Source organism: Rhyacophila brunnea, unplaced genomic scaffold, assembly GCF_057557595.1.
Source record: "Rhyacophila brunnea isolate RB1 unplaced genomic scaffold, BYU_Rbru_1.0 scaffold_68, whole genome shotgun sequence".
Classification (NCBI taxonomy): Eukaryota; Metazoa; Arthropoda; class Insecta; order Trichoptera; family Rhyacophilidae; genus Rhyacophila; species Rhyacophila brunnea.
Window position 1 is genome coordinate 1,080,405 of NW_028233337.1, and position 14,017 is coordinate 1,094,421.

The following is a 14,017-nucleotide window of genomic DNA, read 5'->3' on the forward strand; positions in this document are numbered from 1 at the left end:
TAAAATGAAATCAATATTTGAATTTTTTTCATTTTATAAGCAAATTTAGAGTAAAATATATTTTCTTTAAAAGAACATAAATCTTAAATTCTGATATTTAAATGGTTTTAAAACAAATCCAATATTTCATTATAGACCGCTTAAATAGTCTTAAGTATGATTATTTCATGGTTAATCAATTTTGATAGTGGCTACTCCACGCTAATTCGATTTTTAATGATTTTTTTGAGATATAAATATATTTGGGGTTTTTTAAAGGGATTTATTTGTCTTTTTCTGCACAAAAACAAACATTAAAAACATAATTCCAAATACAAATCGATTTAAAAGCCTTTTTAACATCCATAGATAGAAGAAAATGGTTTTATATTTTCCACTTAGTTTCCATCAACTATTTTTTGGCAAGTACAAACATATCATGCACTTAGGAAATTTAACCAAAGTCATTTTGCGTCCCCTATATGGATTCCAGTAACCTTGATTTCAAACGTTCTTTTTTAAAATATATATAAAGAATTCCCAATATATTTTATTTATTGATGGGATAATTTTCTTTTTATCAATTTTATCTATTTAGATCTGGTCAGCCAATATGAAATATTTTACAATCCCTTGTTGCATCTTGTAACACCATCGCCCATTATATCTTCTTTAACGCATGGGATGTGTTCAAGTGTCTTGTTAATTGTAATAGCTTGTATGTTTGCTTCTACTTCGTCTACGATTTTTAACTTTATAATATATTTTTATGAATTTTGTAACCACTCTATCCCAACTCATTAAACATGGCATTATTTTTGTTTTGCCTTTCTAAATTATACCTTGTTCATTCGCCAAGATGTTATACTTTTTATATTTTTCATTCTCAACTTCAGTTAAGTTGTCAAGAATAGTTATACTTATTGTAATCAACACATATTATTTTCTTTTTTATCATATAGAAAAATATCAGATCTATTACGTTTGATTTATATATCTGTTTTTATTCTGGTATGAATCTTTATTTCTGCATTTATGTCTTTACAGATCTCTTATTCTGTGTGAGTTCTGATCTTTTTGTTTTTCTTAAAGTTATCACGTCTTGTCAGGATAAATATAGACATCCTACGATTCCATTGTGCTTTCGCGTGTTATCATGCCCTTCGGTTTTCTTGTATCTCGTCGCAAGGTGATCAATTGTTTTTATGGATACCTAGCAAAGTGGGAAAACTATCCTCACAAGAAAAAACACATTTCTGGCTTTTAAAAACATTGATCCCGAGTTAACTTGGCTAAAAGTAACCAGCTTTTATCCATCTTAATGGTCCAACACTATTAACCATCAAAATTCTTGGCTTCAAAAGGTTTTTCTTCTATTTTACACAATAGACTTTCTTGCTGCTTTTTCTCCAGTGTCTCGTATAAGGCGAATTTTACCAGATATTTATTTTTAATATATTTTTTAATTAGTTATAGATGCGTCTTGTTATCTTTTTCTACTCTAAATGTTGCTGCCCTCCTCGGAAAACTGTTTTTACTATTTTCAAGCAATTTTATAGCTGGTTGATCATCATTTTGGCTTTAAATTCAATATTAAATAACATGCGTTCTAGTTCATTTCTCTTTTTATATAAATTTGTTTATAACCATAGCGGAGGTGAATAGAAAATTAGTCTAAATATATATTATCTTATTATCAAGTTTCGTATATTCTTCGGGTTCTAATTTTATTACACCTACATGTAAGTTTTGAATTATTTTGCATGTATTATAATGGCTTTTAATAATTTCCCATTATTCAGCTTAGTTTTACATAAGTTTCTTGTTCAATTTAGTATTTGTTATACTATATATAATAAGTTTCTAGCTTTTATCCGATTTTCTTTTTAGAATTATCCCGAGATATTTATGGGCTGCCTAGCCTTCAATAAATCTTCCTACATCTTTGCATTTTTCATGGTATATTGCTGACCTATTTTTGTTTATTTCGAGGTCTCTGCATTAAAGATGCATAGCGTCACAACGGACTGAGTAAAGAGATTTTTAGTAAATATTTAAAGTTATCTGTATACAAAAGCTATTTTTTTTATTTCAATTTCATCATTCATTGCGTTTACCTTTGGAAAGCGTTCATTAGTTTTCTGTCTAATGGGTCCATAAAAACGAATAAAAAATATGACAGACTGACTCTTTATAGTATTCCTTTTTGTATATTTTTATTCATGATTTCTTCTCCATTTAACCTTATAGTTATACTCCATTTGTTTAAATTCTTTTGTATAGAAGACGTTATTTATTAAGCTAGGATATAGTTTCTGATTCAAAAATTTATGAAGTGATGTTCTATCGAGCCAAATACCTCTTTATGTCAATTATTATTGTATACTGAATGCTTCCATGCTCTTTATATATTGCACTATTTATAAAAGTTTCTTTCTTTTGCTCCCTTGACATGCCTTATTGTTACTAACTGATTTTCGCAATATATTCTCACGTCTTCACCTCATATTGAATGATTTTTATCGCCGTTTTTGCAAAAAAAAACTTATAAAAATTTAAAATACATGTGATTAGTTCAAATTCATTACCTGTTTTTCAATCTCTTTATTGTGTATGATATGTATTACCAGAGTAAAACCATTCTTCCTTATTTTTACTTGCCGAAAATTCATCCGATATAATCTGATATATGAATTTATGAAGGCTAGTCATCTTTTATATGTAGAAGGTAAGTATTCCCTCGGACAAGCAGCTTTCTAGTTTGGCAGTGATTTTATATATTATTAAATTCAACCTCTGTTATGAAGCTTATTTTTTCAGTTTTTGGACTAGAAATACTGGGTAAAAATTTTCTTTATAATTATTTTTATTTGTGATTTTCCTACCTACTTTTTACATTTTCATCCAAAAATTTGTGATTTGTTCATTTGACGCTTCTAATGTATAATTCATGTTTTCAGCTAAGCCTCTGTCAAAAAAGTCTCCTGTTAAGCTCAAAGCTGCGATTTTCTCTACTAAAGTCACATCTTTTACGTACTGATCTTTCTTTTTTTTTTATTCAGATTTTATCTGTATACTCATTTTTTAATGTTTTTAGATGATCATATATGTCTAGTATCATGTTTTTTTATCAAATTATTTTTCTGATTTTTTTTATTTCCTCTTTCCACACTTCAATACATTTACTTATATACAATTATATTCCTATTCTTATTTTCTATATGTAATCGATTTGAACAATCTTTTTCGAAAATTTTATTTGTATTTTTTCGGTTTTTTTGTGAAGCGTTTGTAGTTTTGTTGTGCGGTTTGTAGCAAGACTGCAACATAAAAAATTACTTAGAATTTTGGAAAGATATAATTCTTCCTATAATTTTATTAATAGTTTTTGGATTATTGGGTTAACTTTTTAGTATTGGATTGTTTCTTGTCCTGGCAAATTCAGCGATTTTTGTCTTTCTTAAGCTTTAGAAAATCGTAATTCATTCCCTTCTATATTAGTTAACTCTTCTGTACTGTTTAATTCTAAAATGGGATGGTTCACTTAATTTTTTTTTGGATTTTTCAACGTTTTCGGCTTCAAATCGTTTAAAGATCGATTGGCTTCTATTTTGGTCTTTTAATAATTCAACCGCTCTTGTTTTAATTTCCTTTTATGACAAATTGCATTTAAATTTTTCGGGAAAATATTTTTGGTGTTTCTACCATCCGAAGCGTTACAGTGTTTCCACATAAGCATCTTGAACCCATATTACAAAAAAGAGGCTGTTTAAGTATAGTTCGATTTTCACGATAGTGATCTTATTGATTTTTTATAGCAGTTTTGCACGATGCCCAATGCTATCACATCCCATTGCTCTATTACAGCCGCAGTAGTAAATTATTTGTCTTTTCATCGCTCTTCTTATATTATTTGTTTTACCTATCATTTGATGATAAAAACTATCGAAAAAATTTTGTTTTAGATTTAAAATTCTTTTTTTTGTTTCCTTGTAAACAACATGCCGGTTTTTTATTTGGTTGTTTTCAAGTTTTCTATAGATTCTAAAAAAATAATTATGAAACGTTTTTACGTGCACATAATTAATGTGCAGTGTGTTGCAATGCTCAGCCAATTATAGTGCATCAAAAATTCACATATAACATGGGTGTATATCTAAAAATTCTGTTTACTATCGATAATGTTAGCTCTTATTATAATTCGAATATATGAATTATCGAATAAGAAGGTTTGTCGATTTTTCAATTTTAATTTAAATAAATTTCGTTGTTGCAAATATGTAATTTATTGTTTTTGTGCATGAATTCACCATTAAAACTATATTACGTACTAGATGATATATCCTATTATTTAGCATGATAAATATAAACTGTATCTATATAAACATTCTAATATATATTTAATGTATTTTTTTTGTAAAACTTATAATTACTTTGGCAAACCGCATCGGCTTATATTTACATTTAAACCTGTTCTTTATTCAATATTCTTCCATTTTCATTTCATAAATACAAGATTCAAGAGTCTTCATCAAGTATTTTTTCCATGAATTTGCACAGTGTATTCCTAATTAACAGCACTTAGCTTATGATTTGTTATGATCCCAAAAAAGCAACTTTAGTACCTTTATAAAATTTCTAAGTTTCCGTGAAAATTTAAATTTTTACTTTATTTGATTTTAAATAAGTTATGATAAAACTAGGTTAAGGATAAAAATTATCCGAAGCAATTAGATACATTAAATATATTCGCTAATATTATATGCATATTTGGGATTTTTTTTATTACAAACAAATATATGTTTCTATTATGGTCTATTGTATGCATATACAGCATTTATTTCCGGCATATACATTTTTATGTAAAATATGTATCTGTCCATAATTTTAATTTGGTTTTATTTAGCTTTTTAAATGTATTACTGTGTGATCTCGAGCAAAACAATATATATTGTTTTCAGGCAAATAAGCTACACGAATCTTCAGATGCGAAAGCTGTAATAAAAATTGTTCTATAATATATTAAAGATCTGGTATGTATTTATGCGAAGCTTTTATGGTAAATCTGTAATGTGTGGTTACTATACACTTCTACTTATCAAATTTAATTTGGATTACGTATGAATCTAAATTTACTGGTGCGCAAATAGAACTTTTTATACTTATATTTTACTAGCATTCTATATTTTTTACAGGTTTGATGCAAAATAATTTATAAACTTTAATCTGTCAAAGAGATGGCAGAAAGTATCTAGAGGTTATAGAAAATTATAAACAAATATGTTGTATGTGTAATATAATCATAAAAACCAATACGTGTGAAAAAAAATAATTAATATAGTTCCTATTGTCATTCCAAGGGGCTTACTCATAAGTTTAATTTTTTGTATTCACATGTGTCAAGAAGCACAATTTGTGTTTACTCCATTTGGGCTGATTTTACTGAAGTTATAAAAATTTAAAACATATACAAATGTAAAAAAAAACTTGATAAAGCAAATTTTCTTAAGTTTTTTTTTGTAAAAACTGTAAATAAATACATTTTTAAACCAAGAAAAATATTGAATCAAAAGCAAGCGAATATAAAAAATTAAAACTATGTGCAAAGACTTAAACCAAGAAGCAAATTTTCATGTCGTTATGCATAATAAAACATCAAGGAAATGTATTTATGCACAGATAAAACAAGAGAATCAATTCATACATACATAAAATATTTAGAGGAGAAAAAATTTTATATGACATAAATAAAATTGGAGCAAGATTTTAGAAATCAAGTTTAATAAAAAAATATTACTTTTCAGATTATTTAAAAAAATATTGTAGACATATTATTGTAAAAGATGCTTAAAGGGCGAAATCTGTGCAATAACTCAATTCACTTAATCAATACAAAATTCTTATGGCAAAGATATTATAAATTAAATTCTTTTGTTATGTATAAACATCCAAAAATCAATCAGTTTTATCAAAAAACGGTCTTTTAGAAAATTTCGAAGTATGGACAGTTAGATATCCATAATAAAAATATTTATTTTATCGTTCTAAGTGATTTGTATTGTTCGATATGCTTTTTGACTCCATAGACAAATGGTCAATAAACCAAACCATCTATGTTGAAGATTTTAAAAAGTATTTCATTTTATGATCAAAAACCATTCCAAGTAGTGACAAATTCTAATATCTTATTGTGGTAGATAAACTTTTTATGTGAAATATAGAAGTTATAGCAATAATTAAGGGTATGTAAATTTTCTATAAATAAAATGTAAAACTTTATATGAATACAATCGAGAACGTATATTAACGATTATTTTCTTTTGAAGATTATACCAAAATTTTAAAATTTGATTTCGGTTACCGCTAAATATTTATTTATGGCGACACATGATTTTTCTCTTTCTTTTTTATAAGATACTCTGCATCCAATACGCCTCTAAATGTTTTGCATAGCGAATTTATTTGCGAATCATATTATTCTTGAAAAAAATTTTAAATAGAATTAATCCTATATTTTGCAATTTTTTAACTAAATTTTTAGAATCATTATCTATGTTCTTTTTTTTAATTCCTTTGTCTTTCTGTGTCGATGAACTGTACTTTAAATATTGATTTAATATTATTTTATTTATTTTGTGCATTTATAGAATAACTTATGTTTAGAATCGGTTTTGAAAGATCTTAATATCAAGATTTTTTGTTATCTGAGGCTGCAGATGCTTTTACTGCAATTGAGCGCAAACTTTTTGTAGTTTTACACGTGAAATCAAATAGTTACATATATTTAGTAACATATTTTTTTTCTTTGCAAATAAAATTATTTATTAATATTCAACTTTTCCCGTAATCGATTGTTTTAATTGCATGGCTATCTTATATTTAATTTTTCTTTTACTTCCTTTATCACATTATTTATTTTATTAAATCACTGTGAGACTGTAAAATAAATCTCTGTAATATTTTTAGACATGAATCTGCATATAATAGAAAAGAATTTACATAATAATGATTTGTAAATTCCATCGATATTCGTAGCAAATTTAATATTCATATTACATAGTTTTACCTTAACGGTATTTTATTCACTACTTATAAATTAGCTGTGAATAATTGAATGATCAAATACAATTAATATTTTAAAGATTGAAATATAGTTCTTTTTTTTTTATAGGACATACTAAGATGTCACAAAATTCCAAATATAAAATGATACTTTAAGGATTGTTTTTTTTGTAATTCTAAATAATAAAAAAGAATGTTAATACTGAAATAAACTATAAAAAAATCTGATTCCTTAATCATTTGGTTTTCACTCACCTTGTGATAAATATTGTTAGATAATATTTATCAGTATCTGTATTAAAAATAACTCCGGCATTATTTATACCAGAAATTATTTTCTCTAGCTCTTCTAACTCTTACAAATTATTACATTACGCACAATAAGTAAAGTGATTATATTTGTAAAACATAAAGAATTTATTATAGTCCTTTTTATAGTTATTGCTTCATTAGCTATTTTAGTGCATTGCCTTTTTAACAGTAAATTCAACTACAAAAATGATTAAAAAACATGATACACGTAACTCAACATTACTACGTAAATTTTGTGCAATTTTGAGATTTATACTAATTAAAAACACTTGTATGAACTTATTTACAAATAACATTTCATCTTACATTAATTTTAAATGAAACTTTCTCATGTAAATACAAAGATATAAATGTTAAAAACCATGGTTATAGAATCACTTTCAATACTCAAGTTATCAAAGCCGCTAAGTGTTATAAGAGTGTTTTACCCATGTATGTTAATAAGAAAAGCTATTCTGTTATATATTTTTCTGCCTGTCACCAAATTCGATTTTCCTAGAGCCTGGAAGGTTGAAATATTCTTGTAAGATCCGTTTTTTTCTAATTGATATTATATTTTTTTGGCTTTTAAGCTTAATAAAAACATAATTTAGACTTATTTCATATCCTCTAAACTTAATATAACAGCTCTTTTCTATACATATTATATTTCCACACGTAATACATTAAATATAATTTCTATATATTTAGGCCTTTTTATGTTTTTCGGTTTTTTCAATTAATTTATATTTTTAGAGTTTTATTTTTTTATGGTCGATTCAAGTGTTTTAGATATTTTATGCAATATTTTAATTGAATAAAATAATAAAGAAATAACTTTAGTATATATCTTTTGAGTTCTATTGTTCAAATATTGATCATTTTGTTTCATGACGCACATAAGTTGTTTTAAAAACATTTCGATTTTGTTTTACACTTACTTTAAATATTAGTTTCAAGGTGATTTTGTATCGTAGATGGATTCTTGTGAGAAGATGTAGAGAATAAATCAATAGTAATTCAAAAAATGGCTGATAAAACTGGTTTACAAACATAATATATGAATTAAAAACAGTCTTTACACATATAAGGTATAGAAGGCGTATATATAGAAACATTTGGTGTTTTTTTACCGATTTTTATGTATTTCAACTTTTGTAAATTAAATATTGCAGAAAATTATTTTATATTTATATTTTTTTTTATGCTATTAAAAAGGCATTTAACCTTTAGATAAAATTTAAAAAGCTACTTATTTGAATAATATACGACATCATACACTAGAACAAGAATATAAGTTGTTTATAATTTTTCGTAAACTTCTTTGGTCTTTATATCTTTCAGTATTCATAAATACTGAGGAGTAATATCTACCAAACTAACCCTTTTGATATGAATAAGAATATTTTTTTTAAAGAAAAATTATGTTATATAAGAAAATATAGATAAAAAATATATGGATGTATGTGTAACACAAATTTATATTTATTCTTTTATTCTAGAAAGGCCCATATATCTGGGCTTATGTAAGACTACCAATTATTATTATATTTATAGGGTTGTATTCTTCTTTATATTTTAGTTTTTGTGCTTAAGACATCTTTCTTAATCTCTCATGCACCCAGCGTGTAAATACTTTTAGCTATTTTCTCCTTCATGAATTATTCTTCAATTACCCCCCTTATATCAAGACATATATTTCAAGAAGTTTAGCTCAATCCCAAGGTTTTTTTTAATATCTCAATCTGGTTATTTATTTTGAGTTATTTCTTATAATTGTTATATCATTGCGTTAAATACCCGTCCAAGTTATAACATATGTGATAATTTTTGTCTTATACTTATATTGTTATGATAGCTCGTATGCTAGTAGATAATACTTTTAAAATATAGCGTTTTTAACTATGTTAAGTTATTAAAACTAGTCACTCCAATTTTACTGTGTGTGATACAGCTCTTCTTATTATCATAAATAAAAATACTAAGTCTGTTGTTTAGAAATTATATATCGGTCTATATTCTTGTAACCACTTATATCTACTTGAATTAATTTTCTATTTTTATCTTGTATCGAGTGTTTGCTGATTTTACTAGTTTTTTTTACGATTTTATTTCCTTGCTAGCATAATATGAAGATGCCATACGTAGTTTTAATGTCTTCTCGTACTGTAATTACCAAGCATTTTTTTTACATCTGCTTGCCAAGTGATCAACATTTTCAGAAGAATCGTTACATTGCTAACATCCTTAACTCTTATCCATTATCTTTCTATTCTGAACTAAACAGAACTATCTATTTCTTAAGATCTTATTTTTTGCACTATAGTCACTTTGATGATTGTAGTATTTCTAGGGTTGCTTTAATTGCTCATTGAAGAGTTTTTATATGAAGTTTTTTTTGAATTGCACTATTCTCTCTTTTATGTTTGATTCGAGCTCTGAAATATCTAGGTTTATATTTGCGTATTTTGCCTTCAAGAAATCATTTAATATAGCCAGTGAGTCGCGTTGATTTTTTCAAATTTTAGCAAAGCCGCTTTCCTAGGTGATTGTACTCATTTTTGATAACGTGATTCTAGTAGCTGAAATGATGTATTCGGATTTTTATTATATTTTCAAGACCACAACTTACAACATTTCTTTTGTGGTTAAGTCGTTTTTCTTTGAATATTTGCGTATGAATTCCATTAAAAATAAAAATATGCCTGATTTCATTTTCTCGCTTCCAAAAATCTATTAGATCTAGGTACAAAAACCCCATGTGGTACATGACTAATTACATACAATTTGTATACCCCCCTGAATAAGTTTTAAATCTAAAGGTTAGTTTGCATGAATTTTTAGCCTGTTTCAAAATTTTCTTTCGTATTTATGATTGTTGCTTGTTTTTTTCTTGATTTATGGTCTTTAATATTTCTATATTTTCCATTATCATTTTCCTTCTTTGAGATTTTGCACCATGTTGCAATTTTCTTTTTTAATAGCAGGCTTTTACATGTTCATAGGACCATTCAAATGTATTTTAAAATTTATTTGCTCTATTAGAATTTAGTTTTGTGTTACTTTCGTGTCTACCATGATCTTTAAGTGAAAATTATAAAAAAAAAATGATATGTTTGCAATGTTTTCTTGTCTAGTTAAAACGCTAATAATATTTTTTTTTCGTTTAATCTACAACTTAGTGCAATTAGCATGAAACCAACAGCTGTGATGATATGATGTCACCTTGAAGAATTATATCTCAATTTGTTCTTGATTGGTTTTAATGTTACTATATCTGAGTGGCATAAGCTACTTTTTTATTTAGTTAGTAAATATTCTATATCTTCATTCCTCCTTGTATTTCTAGGTTTTCAAGCAGTTCAAAAGATACTCATGATCCATTTGTTCTATGCTTTTTTCAACATAAACCAAATTTTTAGGCTTTTTATATTCTAATACCATCGCAACGTTTATCTTGACTTTTTTCTAACTCCCTTTACTCTTCTGACTTTGGAAAGTTAGTTTTCGAATGTTTGTTCTGGGATTTTACGCCGTTCTAAAATACCATTCTTACTGTTTCTTTTGTTTATTTAAAAGTATTTGGCATGCATGATTATGGCTTGATTGTTATCCATTTAAGACCTTTGTTATGGTATTAAGTATGTTATACAAAAGAGACCGCAATTTTACCGCTATTTTGTAGGAATAACGTTTAACTATCTCGTATAAGATACTGTGTAGTTTTGTTATTTTCTTTATAAAGAAATTGTATATATCATCAAACTTTAGCTTTCCGGAAACATAAATAATTGATGATTTGAATGAACCCATTTTCTGCGGGAAACAAAACATTTGGTGTGTTTTATATGCGTTTTTGCGCAAACAAATATCTATTTTATTGTCATTTTTGCCGTACCTTTTATTTTTGACTAAAAATTATGCTTTTTTGTCGGTTTTTAGATATGATATTTTGTGTCTGTATAATTGATATTTGTTAATTTTGAACGTTAAATTTTTAATTTTAAATTCTTTTCTTCTGCCTTGTTGCTCTATTTGCTTTTTAATGTTCTTATCTTTTCGTTGTTCTTACTGATCACTTCTAGAATATCAATTTATTATCGAGTATTTTGTTGTTGTCTCGCATGATATTTATTTATCTTTTAGATTTTTGGGTATTCTCTGCGTAAGATGATAAAAACGTGTTTATTTATACCTAATTTTGCATTTTGTCTTACTTAATTGCAACATAATTTATACCTTCTGCGGCTGTTTTTGATGTAAATCACATGTTACTATTGCGAACTCAAGTAAAATTCTGGCTTTATTACACATATTTACTGTACGTCTTCGTGTGATATGCACATTGAACGCAATATTTAGTCGATGCATTATTGTAATATTAATATATCTGCAAGGAACTTTTTCGGTTCTTATTAACTATATTATGTCAATAGTTTCCAAGTCCGCTGAAATCACATAATATTTTTATGCATTTATTTGGGTTCCGTATTCATTCTTTAAAAAGCTTATTTTGGTTCTTTTTGTTCTATTTTCTTGAAGTTGCCGGTTGTCTTCTGTTCCGTCATTATATTTGCGAAAATTTATTGCTCTGTAATTTATTCGAAAGGTACTAATTTTCAATTCAAGATATCATTGTTAAAGTTTAAAAACTCTTGCTAGCCATATCCTGGCACCTTTCTGAATCGTTTGATTCTAAATGTGTGTTTCTTTTATCAAATTGTTCATCTCGGCAGGTCTATTCTTGCAGTAGCCTCATAGTGATTTATGCCTTAGTATATTTTTTCTTGCTTATGAGATTTTAAAACTAGTTTTTGGTTGAGTTTTTCGTTACAGGATCGGTTTTACAATGTTTATCTTTGTAGTTTACCCCACCAGTTTTTTCTTTTTCCTATAAATGTAAGTCCTAATGTAAATGTATATTTATAAAAAATTTATGTAAATTTTGCTAGATTAAGACTAATTGATCAAAAAAACACAATTATAAAAAATTTGAGTTAAAAATAATATTATAGATTTCTCAAAAGAAACATAGAATTTGAAGAAACCTTTGTTTGCAAAAAGCAAAGTAAAGTAACATAAAATATTGTTAGTTTTTGCGCATACTCGTATAATTAATTTGTGATTTTATAGGCAGAAATTTTTTTATTTATCTTTTATAATACCATGATTCTTTTTTAAATTGCCATAAGTTATAAAATTCAAACAATTTGCACTTTAATCTCGCACTTCTTATATAAAAGACCTTTGTTGTGTTGATAGTCGCTCTATTGAAATAGTTGCACATGTTTGATGGTTAGCTAACTTGAAAACGCATTTTATTTAGTGAATACTGCGTATTTATATCTTGATATTAATTTTGCTGAAAACTCGCACATCATCTCTGTTAATATTATAAAGGATATTATATAGATCCACTGCAATTGGGAGTATTATTTTTTTAAATGACGTTATTGTTCGATATAAATGAAATCAAAGGAATTAAGATGCTGCCATGTCAAATTTTATTCTTTGAAAGGGATTTTTATTTTTATTATCTTAAAATTTTAGAAATATTTTATTTCTGTATAGAACTTACACTTATTGGACATCCATGTGTGATTCTTACACGAAAAAATATCTTTTCAATGGATCTGGAATTAATAGTGGCGTTTTATTAATGATTCAGAATGAATAATATACTTGTGAATTTATATCGTACTTTTCGATTGTAGTAATCTTTTTAATCTATAAAATAAGCTAACTATTCAAAAAAAAATGACATTCGTAGGATTAATTTCTATAATTTTATTTTACATCTGTTCGAAAAATAGTTCAATTTGATTTGGACCGTAGTTAAAGATTTTTTTGAATAAACCTTGCCAATGAAAATATAAATAATATACTATTTATATATCAGTATATGCCATTTAAAGCCTTTAAAAAAAATTTATTTTTTATGTTTATCTACGTAGAGATTTATGAAATTTTACACTACGATGCTATATGTATGTTCTTATAATTTCTGCTGAATTTTTATGTTATATTTTGGAAGATTTTCGTAAAAAATATTATTTTATATAACATTCTCTATATTAACACAAAATATATGTATTTTACAAAATTTAAAATATTTTTACGCGCATTATTGCCTTTACCTGGTATTTTATATAGCAATGTCATATTCTAATAGATGAATTATAGAATAACTGGATGTATATAATAGTGGAATAAAAAATATCTTAATGTTGATGTAACCCGCCCTTTTAAATCATTATTTGGTGATTTAAGTTGTTATTTTGTCTTTTTTTATTCCTTAACTCATTATAAATAAGAAAACACAATTTTTAGACAACCAATTAACATTTTTGCATATAAATATATTTGACGACTTTTTTTAATAAAAATGTTGTTTTTTAAGATTTGTGTCTATCATTAAATAATAATGAGCTTTTTTTTCCATGATTTTCATATGTGTGCAAAACAATTTTATATATGAAAATGGTGGATGTCTGTCCAACTTGAACTATTTTGCTGTCGTCTTGTCTCTATAAAGAATATATATGCTTTCTTTTTAAATTAACTTCTTTTTCATATTAAGAGTCCACGATGAAAGGCTATTTATCGCATATATTTTAAGTTTTTAAATTTCAATTCTATGAAGATTTTATACATTAAACTGAGTAAATATTCGATGAAATTTATG